The sequence below is a fragment of the Mirounga leonina genome, unplaced genomic scaffold (assembly GCF_011800145.1).
Source record: "Mirounga leonina isolate KUSES-001 unplaced genomic scaffold, KU_Mleo_1.0 Mir_114, whole genome shotgun sequence".
In the NCBI taxonomy this organism is placed as follows: Eukaryota; Metazoa; Chordata; class Mammalia; order Carnivora; family Phocidae; genus Mirounga; species Mirounga leonina.
In genome coordinates this window covers 21,276,036-21,289,054 of record NW_023270265.1, presented here as the reverse complement: position 1 = coordinate 21,289,054, position 13,019 = coordinate 21,276,036, and the positions used below count along the sequence as shown (strand labels likewise).

General features: G+C 42.1%; 1 pseudogene; it reads right to left on the bottom strand.

Annotated features, from left to right (window-relative positions):
- Positions 1 to 11,665: 11,665 nt before the first annotated feature.
- Positions 11,666 to 12,819, bottom strand: LOC118023932 (annotated as a pseudogene).
- Positions 12,820 to 13,019: the final 200 nt, after the last annotated feature.

Here is a 13,019-nt window from a genome sequence, read left to right as displayed (position 1 = left end):
GTGCGGCCATGTTAGCCCAGGCAGCAGGGTTGATGACTCCCACTGGTGCATGCTCTTCCAGGTATTGCCATGCACCTTTCATTATTCTCCTTCTTTCCTCTCTGTTAAACAGTGTGCAGAGTAACTGTTGGCAGTCTTCCCAGGTTGGCTGATGAGTCTGGAAGAGGGATTCTATGAGGTCTACCATGGCCTGTGGTTTCTCAGAGTAGGATGGGGTGTTAGGTTTCCAGTTGAGGAGGTTGGTGGTGGAGAAGGGCTGATAATACATCATGGAACGGCCGGGTTGGACCATCCCATCTTTATTGCACCTCTCGGGTTCCTGCGTCTCTTGTACAGGCATTTGGAGGGCGCTTGCACCCAGCCTGGGCACAGGCTGGCTGCTGGTCCTGGAGAAAGTGGATCCTTTGGGCCTGGGGGCACCGGTGGATTCTCTGGGCCTGGGGGCGCCTGTGGATCCTCTGGGCCTGGGGGTGGCAGTGAAACCGATGGTGGTGGAGTGTCTGGAACTGAAGGGCCAGGTGTAGATGGTCTTGGGGGTATGTACGGTGGGGGCAGGATCGGTTCCTTCTCAGGATCTCCGGCTAGGATTTGTGGAGACTGGGGCTTTTGCTGATTTTCTTTAGGTTGCTTGGATGAGGCGATTAAGACCCTGGCCTGTCCCTGCCTATTGCAAGTGAATCACACCCAGGGGGGAAGGGTCTGAGCAATTCCTAGCCAGGAGTCAATGTACGGAAACTGGTCAGGGTGTCCTGGTTTTCCTGTTATGACTCGCCATACTCGACAAATCATTGGGACATTCAATGTCCCTTCTGGAGGCCACCAGACATCAAAGGTGGGCCATTCCAATTCACATAGGGTTCTCAACTTTCCGGGGTTCATCCTGACTCCATAGTCTCCCAAAAACCCCTTCTTGAAATTTTTGATCATGGCCTCTAGAACTGTAGGTTTACTCTGTCCTGACCCCATGGTGATGTCCCCGTGTGCGGTGGAGCAGAGATAGACAAAAGGGGGGTGCCTCCTGAGGTGAGGAGACCAATCAGATGCCCGTCTGGCCGTGTTCTGAAGGAGCTTAGGTGAGGCTTAGCCCTGGCGGTCTCAGTGTTGTGACTTACAATCGGAAACTATTCCAATGCTGCCACTATGCCATTCACCACAGAATCACAGATGGGCCCACTCAGACTCCGTAGGCTTCTGGGGACCTTAAGGGTGCCCGCCCATGGAGTCACAGAATCAGTCCACTTGAGCAAGCCAGGTTGGACTGCACATTCACTCACGCATTCACACTCCAGAAGTTATTACATTCCCTCCCTGGGAATCCCTACCTGTGAGACCTGTAAGAGGTCTCTGGGAGGTGATCAGGTTCCCCTTCCACCCCAGTGGGGGTGGGCCTGTCTGGGTCCTGGGGCCCCAGGCCTTACCAGAATCTGACGTTCGGACCAGGTCCTCACCTGCCAAGTCTACTCGAGTCTGGCAGGAACAGCAGAGCGGGGCTGGCCTGAGGCGACCGGAATGGGAGACTACCGAAAATTAGGCAGGGCGTGCCTTCTCCATTACGATCCCTCCTTCCGTCACTGCCCCGCCGTTGCCCCCAAACCGGTGGCTACAATGGGCCAGCGCAGTTGGGTTTCCCAGTCAGGGAACCAAATGTTACGGAACCTGGATTGGATCGTCTGACAGAAGAACCAAGCGGCACTCATAGATCTTGGAGGATAGGAGGTTTATTTAAGGCTGGTGGGCTCAGAGGAGAGTGGTCTCTAAAGGTCTGAGCCCTGAGCACAAACAAAGGGGGCAATTTATACACTTCTACTTCCGCATACTTGGCAATTTTGGCGCCTGCACAAAGCAGGGCAGGGAGAAGGACTTGGATTGGTGTGTGCTGGAAGCCGCGCAGGGAGAAGAACACAGAAGAGCCCTGGGGCAAGGACTGGGACTCTCTCACTGGCTCGGTTGGCCATCTTAGGACAAAGACTTTCCTTATCAATAAAACAGCCCTCCAACAAGCCCATAAAGAACCCTAGACTTAGAAACTCCAGTGGTAACCCTCTCGGGTCCCCTCCCTCTTTGGGAGCTTTGTACTACCACTCAATAAACTTTGCTTCACTACCACTCAATAAACCTTGCTTTGTTGCCCACCACTCTGCCTGGTCTGCCTCTTCATTCTTTGAAGTGGCATGACCAAGAACCATGGGCACCGAAGGAGAAAAAATCCTGTAACAGTGGGTTCTAGCTGTTCCATGAAAAAGTGAGAGTGCAGGATCCTCATCACCACAGTGGTGGCAGGTGGAGACCTCCAGCTACTGCAGCGGAGGAGTTGGACTCCTGATTTCTGCTACTCTTTATATGTCAGGGATGTTCCTGAGTGAGACATGTGTAAATCAGGAGCTCTCTTCTCCTGGTATGTCTACCTGATTCATATCAGACTGGTATCTTCATACTGATTTGAAAGACTCCTCCCTAACCCCCCCCAAAAAAGTTCGTTTCTTACTCTTTTAACTAATGCAACTTATGATTCAGAAAATGGCAGTTTGCTCCAAGGAGTGAGGTCTAGTGTTCATGTTTTGGGGAAGATCGGTACTGTGGAACAATAGATCATAATTCTAAATACCTTGATAAATGAAAGAGGGAACAAGCCAAAGAGAGGTAGTTTAGCCTAAATGTAGGATAGTATATTGGAGAGGCAAAATAAACTGTTTGAATAGATGATAAAAACTGACTCTGGAAATATAACAGGAAAAAAAAAAAAAGCCAGGGTCAGTTCCTTAAAAAAAATGCAACTGAGGGGCACCTGGGTGGCTCAGTCGTTAAGCGTCTGCCTTCAGCTCAGGTCATGATCCCGGGGTCCTGGGATCGAGTCCCACGTCGGGCTCCCTGCTCAGTGGGAAGCCTGCTTCTCCCTCTCCCACTCCCCCTGCTTGTGTTCCCTCTCTCGCTGTGTCTCTCTCTGTCAAATAAATAAATAAAATCTTTAAAAAAAAATGCAACTGAGAATTTACCTCCTGATCTAGTAATTCCACTTCTGGTTAGATACCCAGACGAATTGGGAGCAGGGAATCTAACAGAGAATTTACACAACAGTGTTCATAGCAGCATTGTTCACAATAGTGGAAAGGTGGAAAGAACCCAAATGTCTACCACCCGATGAATGGATAAACAAAGTGTGGTATATACATATAATGGACTATTATTCAGCCTTAAAAAGGAATGAAATTCTGACACATACTGCAACATGGACAAACCTTGAAAACATTTCACTAAGTGAAATAAGCCCAACCTAAAAGGACACAGACTCTATGATTCCACTTAGATGAGGAGCCTAGAATAGTCAAATGCATAGTGACAGAGATCGAATGAATGGTGGTTGTTGGAAGCCGATCGAGGAGGGAAAGGGGTGTTAATGTTTAACGGGTACAGAGTGTCAGCCTGGGATGATGACAGTTCTGCAGGGGGATAGTGGTGATGGTTGTACAGCAATGTAATCTCACTTAGTGCCGCTGAGCTGTGCACTTAAAATGGCTAAACTGGTCAATTTTACATTATTTATGTTTTACCACAATAAAATAAAGTTAAAAAAGAAATGTCAGGGGAAAGCTTTTCTGAGGGTGTGCAACAGACGACTATGAAACCAGCAGTGTAGATCCAAAGTTGAAGGAAACCCGGGTCTGCATACAAGCTGTGGTGTGCAAGGTATTTTCCCCAGCACTAGCCATGCTCTCCTTTCTTCAGTTCTCCTTCATAATTATAGAGAGATGATAATACATTGAAAAGATCCATAAGAGGAGGAAAAGAGGTAGCATGGTATAGTGTGTTCTGGGCTTCTGAAACGTTTCCATCCAAGTATCCCTAATAGCTAAAAGTGTGAACTTGGAACTGTGAACTTTAATTTCTGGAGACAGAGTTTAAAGCCCTCGTCAGAGATGGGACGTTTCTTTAAAGTCCCCTGTCCCATCTTGGACACGTATGCCAATTTTCCATTCTATTCCCTAATATGTTTATCTTAATGCCATTTTTCATGTAACTCATTCAACTAATGCTTGAGTGCCTGCAGTGGACCACTTACAGTTCCTAGCAGGGGTAGAGTGGGGTGCGAAACAGACAAGGCTACAGTCCTCTCAAGGGTCGGGTGAGGGATGGTGGAGGAACAAAAGAGGATGCACGCATTACCTAGCATGCAGAACTCATGCTTCGGCTCCGTGCATCTTGCTTAGCTTCTTGTCCCTGCCGGGTTGACTCACTGGCCTGGGAATCAAGAGGCTGGGTTCCGTGCAGTTGTGCGGGTCTGGACACATCCACTTGGTTCTCTCCATCTCTATTTCTTAAGCTTAGAAGTCACAGAGCTGGATCCCAAGCAGTCACAGCTGGGCGGGGGAGCGTCCCCCCCCCCCCCCCGGCCCCCAACACCCCCGCACCCGGCCTTGATACCACTGGGACTTTCTCCAGCAACTTCTTGCTTTCCTACTCTCATCCGTTCCCTCTCTGGGAAAGATAACTCCTATAAAAATGATTTATGGCCACTGCCCTGCTGCGCTGCCCCTGGGAAACCTGTATCCTCCTGTGGGAACTTGCTTTCTGCTTACAAATTTCCTGAGAGTGTGGACGGATGCCTGTACTTTAGACTTTGCCCTAGATGATAAAAGTACAGTGCAATCCACTTTAACCCCAAATTTGTCATAATTTGGGATTTGGATTCCACCCAGCTCTCATTATAATACTTGTTCTTTATTAAATGCTCAAAGTATGCCAACCACTATTAAATGCATTTCATTTAATCCTCAGGAGAACTTTATCATACATTTTAGTGTAATGGTTAATAGAAGGGCTCTTGGAGCCTGCTGCTGGGGTACCCTTCTGGCTGCCTTACTTACCAACTGTGTGACTTCGGACAAGTGACTTAGCCTCTCTTTGAGCCTCTATTTTCACATCTATAAAATGGGATAATAACCCAATGGATACAAAAATACAGATTTGAAGAGGTACAGGCATCCCGATGTTTCTGGCAGCATTATCAACAATAATCAGACTGTGGAAAGAGTCTAGGTGTCCATCGACTGAAGAATGGATAAAGGAGGGTGGTACACACACACACACACACACACACACACACTCTGGAATATTACTCAGCCATCAAAAAGAATGAAATCTTGCCATTTGCAGTGACATAGATGGAGCTAGAGTGTATTATGCTAAGCAAAATAAGTTAGTCAGAGAAAGACAAATATCATATGTTTCACTCATATGTGGCATTTAGAACAAAACAGATGAATGTGTGGGAAGGGCAAAAAAAGGAGGGGGGTAGGCAATTCATAAGAGACACTAATGACAGAGAACAAACTGAGGGTTGCTGGAGGGGAGGTGGGTGGAGGATGAGCTAAATGGGTGATGGGTATTAGGACGGCATTTGTTATGATGAGCACCAGGTATTGTCTGTAAGTGATGCATCACTGAATTCTACTCCTGAAACCAATATTACACTATTAGAATGTTAACTAACTAGAATTTAAATAAAAATTGGAAGAAAAAAACTTGCTGATTAAGAATTATAACATGCTTTATTTTAATAGTTGGACTACCTAGTATATGGTTTGCTTCATGAAATATACAAATTTTTTAAAATTTTTATTTGTATTAGACTGCAAGGTGTAATTTTGTGAAACATAATAAATATACAAAAATGTTTAAAAGATAAAATAAATGAAATGGGTTGATAATAGTATCCAGCTGCTGTGAGAATGAAATGAGGTAATACATGTAGAATGACAGATAGTAAGTACTTTAAAAAAAAGTGTGTCTTTTATTATCCCTATTTTACAGATAAGAAAATTGAGGCTCAGAGATGTTAAACAACTTGCCAAAGGCACACTGATAGGAAAGAGCAGAAGTAGGATTGGGACCCAGGACTGTATGGAGTCAAAGTCCACGGTCCCAATGACTTGACTTATCCAGGGGTCTTAATTGCCAGGATTGCTGGTTTCTGAGAGGACCTCATTAGGGCACAGTCCCTTTCACCTTATAGCCTGGCTTGGACCTTGAGGCCATTACTTTGGCTACATTCTATGACTATGTTCTATACCACACTGATGCTCTGTGCTTTGTGTTAGGCTTATGGTGTCTGTCTAGCATCTTAACTTTCTTGGAGTAAAATGTTATGAAACAAAGAAGAAAAGCAATTTTTATAATAATAATAATAATAATAATAATAATAGAAGCCAACCTATTTCCCCATCTGCTGTGAGAACATACATGCTCCAGTGTCCACAACTCTGATCTCTTCCTAACTCACTTCTGTTGTCCAAAGCTGGAGTCTAAGCTAGGACCCACAGGGCAGGGGTGGGGTGAGAGTTCACAAGCAATTTGCAAAGCGAATAGATACCCACCAGCAATGCAGACCTGATTTTAGGGATTTCCTGCATCCTCTGCCTATCCAGGGCACTCTATTATTTTCCCTGCATCCTAGGTGTCTGCTCTATTTCTATTTTCCCATTACTGGATCATCTTCCAACTTTTCATGCTATCAACCAAAAGGACAAATATTAATTTTTAGTAATATGAGGCCCAAGGAGGGAGAAGACGTAAGCAAAGTGTCAGTAGATAATTCCAATATTAAACCATCAAGCACTGGGGTGCCTGGGTGGCTCAGTTGGTTAAGCGACTTCCTTCGGCTCAGGTCATGATCCTGGAGTCCCGGGATCGAGTCCCGCATCGGGCTCCCTGCTCGGCGGGGAGTCTGCTTCTCCCTCTGACCCTCCTCCCTCTCATGCTCTCTGTCTCTCATTCTCTCTCTCTCAAATAAATAAATAAAATCTTTAAAAAAAAAAAAAACCATCAAGCACTTATTTTCCAGACAAACAGGGGTGCACATGTTTGCATGCATGTGCCCACGTGCGCGCGCGCATGCACACACACACACACACACAAGCAGTTTCCCCTTCAGTGGTGGTGAGGATGGGAAGCACTCAAGAAGTGCCATTTTTATACAGATTCAGGTATATTTGTTTAACCTTTCTACTTGTTCCAGATGTACTTTATGAATTATAGAACTAGGTTTTGAAGTTCTATGCAATATTTAATGTGTGATAAAATTTTTAACAGCATAAAAGGGTATACTATGAATAATAAAATCTTTTCTTTCTTCCCCCAATCCCACTTCTCAGAGGCAATCACTGTAAACAATTTCTGTTTTTAACTCTTCTAGGGGTTGCCCTTAGTCTCTAAAGACCAATTTACTGACTTTAGATGATTTCTTTTATCCTTCTTTGGAAGATGGAGAATTTTAGTGCCACTTGGCCACCATCTGCTTTCCCTAGTTCCTGTCATATCATCTTGATCAACCGGTATCTGAACAAGTTGATATCTGGCAAGGTGGAGACATGTTTGACTTCAGGATAGTAATAGTCGTCCTCTGTCAGGTCCTTATTATTGGCAGCCAGGCGATGTGCTAACACTTTATGACCATTTAATTAATCTTCATGCCCGTGCTAGTAAATAGGCCCTACCTGCATTATACAGATAAGGAAATTGAGGTTTGGGCTAGTTATGTAACTTGCTCAGCGTCTGATAGTTACTAACTGGGAACTAGATTTAACCTGTACTTTCTAATACCCACTTTAAATCTTAACCATTACTGCCCCAGAACAACAAATGCTCTAAGGCCAGTCTAGTTCTGCCACCAAGCGAGTATTTCCTTCATCCTGCATGTCGTCTATGTGTGTGTGTGCACGTGTGCACGTGCATATGTATTCACATTGATACTATGTAGAAATAAAGTGTATGAGGATTATGACAGTGATATATTAATGAACAGGAGAGGGGAAATGGAATGTTATAAGGTTCTTCACATACAGATATGTTTGTTTTTATTTTGTTCAAGAAAGTCAGTTATCTTTTAAAGAGATTAAAAATTAGAAAAATCTTTTAGATATACTCAAATATTTACCATTTCTAGCACTTTTCATTCCTTCATACCAATCTAAGTTTTTATATGATGTAATGTTTTTTTGCAGCCTGAGGAACTTTGAAAAACATTTCTTGTAAAGCAGATATGCTGGCACAGAATTCTGTCTTTGTCTGAAACATGTCTTTATTTCTCTTTTGTGTTTAAGGGAAGTACAATTATAGGTTGACAGTTTTTCCTTTCAACCCTTTAAAGATCTTGGTCCATTTTCTTCTTTCTTCAAGAATTGAATATTCCCCTGTTTTCTCTGGCAACTTTTTGTCATTGATTTTCATCAATATGCTTTGATGTAATTTGTAGTTTTCTCTGTCTTCATCTTGTTTGAGGATCATTGAGTTTCTTGGCTCTCTGGGTTAATATTTTTCACTAAATATAGAAAATAAATAGCCATTATTTCCTCAAATATTTTCTCTTTTGCTCCACCCTACTACCCTAATTTTTGAGACTCTAATTATATAAACATTAGACTGTTTAATTTTGTTTCATAGATCACTGAAGCTATTCATTTTTTAATCCTCTTTTTTTCTCTGTGATTTGGTTTGGATAGTTTCTGCTTCCTGTCTTCAAGTTTACTTGTCTTTTTCTGTAGTGTTTAAATTTATGTCAGGCCCATCTAATTAATTTTTCATTTCAGGTATTATATCTTTCAACTCTAGAAGTTCCATTTGGATCTTTTTAATAGTTTCCGTTTCTTGCCTCAATGTGTTTATGTTTTCCTTTAAGTAATATTTACAATAATAGTTTCAAAGTCCTTATCTGCTAATTCCATCATCTCTGTCATTTCTGGGTCTCCATATTGACTAACTTTTCTCCTCGTTATAGATTACATTTTCCTACTTCTTTGCAGATCTAGTGGTTTTTGTTTGTTTGTTTGTTTTTATTGGGTGATAGAGTCTAGATTATGTTGTCTTCCTTCAAGAACTGTTGAGCTTTGTTCTGGCCTGCAGTTAATTTACTTGTGGATCAGCTTGATACTTTCAAAGCTTGACTTCATGCTCCTTTAGAATGGATTTCTGGTAGTTTAACTCTATAGCTAGATTATTTTTATTCATAAGACTTGGGCTTTCTGGCATCTCTAATGAATGTTCTAGATGTTTAATGAGATCTCTCCACTGTGGTTGATCAGAATGGAAAGGTCTCCTAAAACTTTGTGAGCTTCACAGCTGGTCAGCTCATAGCTCTCTGGACATTGTTTTTTCCCCCAATATTCTTATCCCCCTAGACTGTGTGCAGATTTCTAGAGTTTTTTTTCTCTGTATAGTATCCACTTCTCACACATTTTCTGGGCAAATTACAGCAATCTTAATCTCACCAAACTAAAATCTCTGCCTCCTCAACTGAGCAAGGCTGTTCTGCTTCAGGTTCCTCCTCTCTGTGCCAGAATCTAAGTGCCTTTAAGCCTAAAGCTGAGGAAATTTGAACTTACCTCATTTGTTCCCTTTCTTTTAGAGTTTATAGTCTTGTATAGCCTGTTGTTCAGTGTCTAAAATAGATGTGTTTCATCTTTTGTCCATGTTTATCTATATTTCACTGATGGCAAGGGGGCTAGGATAATACCAGTCACTCCATCACAGCCTGAGTAGAAGTGGTTTATTCTCAGAGTTTTCATCTAATGAAGTGAAGTTTCCTTCGATGAGAGTTGTGCTAAATGCTCAGAAACTGAGATGGTTTTATCAAACAGCAAGACCACTTTGGGTTTTGATCCCATGCAGGTATGTAGTTATCAGCAACCACTTGAGTCCTCAGCTAATAATAAGCGTGGGTCTTCAGGTCTGAAACCCACTGACTTCTTCCTTTTACTCTCTTTTTCTTATTAGTTGATTACTGTAGGTTCAATTACTTGCTTAAGGCTATATACTCCTCCTCCACTTGTAGGCATTATTCTTTAATGTTATTAGTTATCATGTAGTATCATGTATCAGAATTATTTATGTTCCTCTCTCTTCAATATTCTATTGAAGTCTAGCCATCATACAGAAAACTGCACAAATAATAAGTGTACAGTTTAATGAATGATGACAAATTTAATGGGCTCATGAAAAGAACACCCAGATCAAGAAATAGAACACAACCAGTTCTGCAAAAGTCCTCCTTGTGCCTCTTCCCCATCACTACACTGCCTCCAAAGGTAACTACTCTCCAGACTTCTAAAACTGATGCATTAGAGGGGCGCCTGGCTGGGTCAGTCGTTAAGTGTCTGCCTTCAGCTCAGGTCGTGATCCCAGGGTCCTGGAATCAAGCCCCACATCGGGCTCCCTGCTCGGCAGGAAGCCTGCTTCTCCCTCTCCCATTCCCCCTTCTTGTGTTCCCTCTCTCGCTGTGTCTCTCTCTGTCAAATAAATAAATAAAATCTTAAAAAAAAAAACCTGATGCATTAGATTTGTTTGTTTTTAAACTTCATATAATTGGAATTCTACATTTGCCCTTGTTTTCATTCAATATCATATTTGTGAAATTCATCCTTGTTACTATATATAGTTTTAGTTGATTTATTCTCTTTACTAAATGATATTTTATAAATATATCATGCATCACTATCAATGTGGACTATTATGAAGGGCACTGCCACATTTAGAACTATAGTATCTCTTGCCAATTTAACAATTCCATTGGAAAGATTACTGGAACTGAGTTATACTCTGTATATATTGAACTTTAAAACTCAAATTCATAGTAATTCACAAATATTTATCAACTGTGTACTATATTCCAGGTACCAGACTAGACACCAACACTGGGGCCTTTGAGGATTTTATAGTCTAGTGAGAAGGGATAGACATAAAAGTATATAATCACAATATATAGTAGTAATATGTTAACAAGAGCCATAGCTATGACTTTGTTAAAATTACTTCAAATGATTTACTTTTTTAAACATTCATTTTGCATAAGAGGTATCTGCCTATATTAAGGGATCAATCTTCTGGAATTCCCAGAGGTGCCTTTACAGATAATTCAGACAGATTTAGAAAGATTAAAGAGAGTCATTCTTTTCAAAGAGTTATCTGTTCAGTCAGTTGAGAAATCCTATTATGCATCAAAGAAATGCCAATGTTATTCCCACAGGCTTTCCTTCCTCTGTGTTCCCCTTAAATGACCTTGGACCTTTTCTTTTCTCACTTATGGCCTCTCTCAACCAGCTCATCCATTCCCTGGGCTTGAACTACTGCTTGTATCTGTCCATGGCCACCCCCCACCCCCCCATCTTTAACTCTACTCCAGTTTCTCTCTGAATATTTAACTACTCTGGTTTTTTGGTTTTTTTCCCTGAAAAAAAGAGTTCTACATCTTGGTGATCACATTTATTGAAAGGGTTGGAAAAAAATTAAAATGCCCTTTAGCTTAAGAATTTTTTAGTTATCCGCAAATCAACTCATTTCAGGAGTGGAAGAATCCTTGGTCATTTCTTAATATCAAAATTTATGCAGGTTTCTCTTTTGAATGTCTTCTACATTTAAAGAGGCAATCATGGGGCGCCTGGGTGGCTCAGTCATTGGGCGTCTGCCTTCGGCTCGGGTCGTGATCCCGGGGCCCTGGGATCGAGCCCCACATCGGGCTCCCTGCTCCGTGGGGGGCTTGCTTCTCCCTCTCCCACTCCCCCTGCTTGTGTTCCCTCTCTCGCTGTGTCTCTGTCAAATAAATAAAATATTAAAATAAATAAATAAAGAGGAAATCATACAAAAGCTCCCATATTCCATACATGATAAATTCTTTGCTTCAGCCAACTCTTAATGGAGGGGCAACTGGTACAACACCATCTCCCCGGACAAAAAGCATTGGAATATTCTGTTTTGTTGATTTATATATCTCTTCATATGTTTCCTCATCAATTTCTATAGTGTCACAGTTTCTTCCATATCTCCCAATATCATATGTAAATGCTGATCATAAGCATGTAATCTGCCTCAAAGCTCTCTGTCATTTCTCATTTTCACATAAATTCGCTCATCCAGGCTGAGCCTGATGAGATCCAGGGGCTCTTCTACAGTGTTGGTAGTTTGTTGCTGGTCCATGTCATCCACCATGTTTCAAACCCTGCATCCTTTCCCCAACTACTCTGGTTTTTAACTGCCTTTCAGGTACCTCCACTGGCACATCAAATCAGCAGGTCCCTGAGTACTGACTCCTGTCTTCACAGTCCTCGCTTTCCTCTCTCTCCTATTCCAGTGGAACCACTAACACTCAACCAGGCAGGGAGCCATTTTAATTTCTTTCTCCCCCTTCCCCCTCCACTTCAAGTCAATCAGTAAAGTTTGTTAGTTCTATCTTGTAGAATTAACTTGTAACTCTATCTTGAATCTATCCACTCTCTTTATTTCCATGGCCACTATTATGATTTAAGCTCTTACTATTTCTTTCTGGGTTATTGCCATCACTTCCTTCTAGATCTTTTGGACTTCAATCTTATTCTTCATATTCTTTTATTTTCCAAACTATGAATTATTTTCCAAATCTTATTATTTCCTAGCTTAAAAATCTTGGTGTTACTCCATTACTCATAGGAGAGCTTCCCAAACCTTGTGCCCCAATTGTGTGTTACAGTGGATTAAGAATGCCAAGGGTGACAACCAAAGTTGGGCCAGGTGTGTTGTCAGTCACAAGAAGCCTCAACTTTTTACCTCAGTGTGCCATATGTGTTTTCATTTTCCATATATGGCATGAATGGAAAGATTAGAAAGGGCTGGCTACAGATTTAGGTCTAAACTCCCAATACTTGTTGACTTCTCTAGTCCCCTCTCCAGCACTCATCACCTTACACCTTATTATCTAGTGATTGACATTTCCTTGTCAATCCTATCTAGTGACTGACAATTCCTTGCCACATGCCAAGCTGTGTCATGCCTATATCACTGCATAGAGCACAAGCTCTTCCATCAACCTTCAGTGAATCTCTCCCTTTCACAAGCTGGCAAGCTTTTATACATCTTTTAAAATGTAATTCAACCTTTGCTGTCTTCAGGAGCCTTCTCTGAGTTTCCAGGATGGAATTGGCCATTCTGGCCTTTGTGCTTCCACTATAGCTCATAATCTACCTCCATCATGGCATCATCACACAGAAGAGCATCTTTTG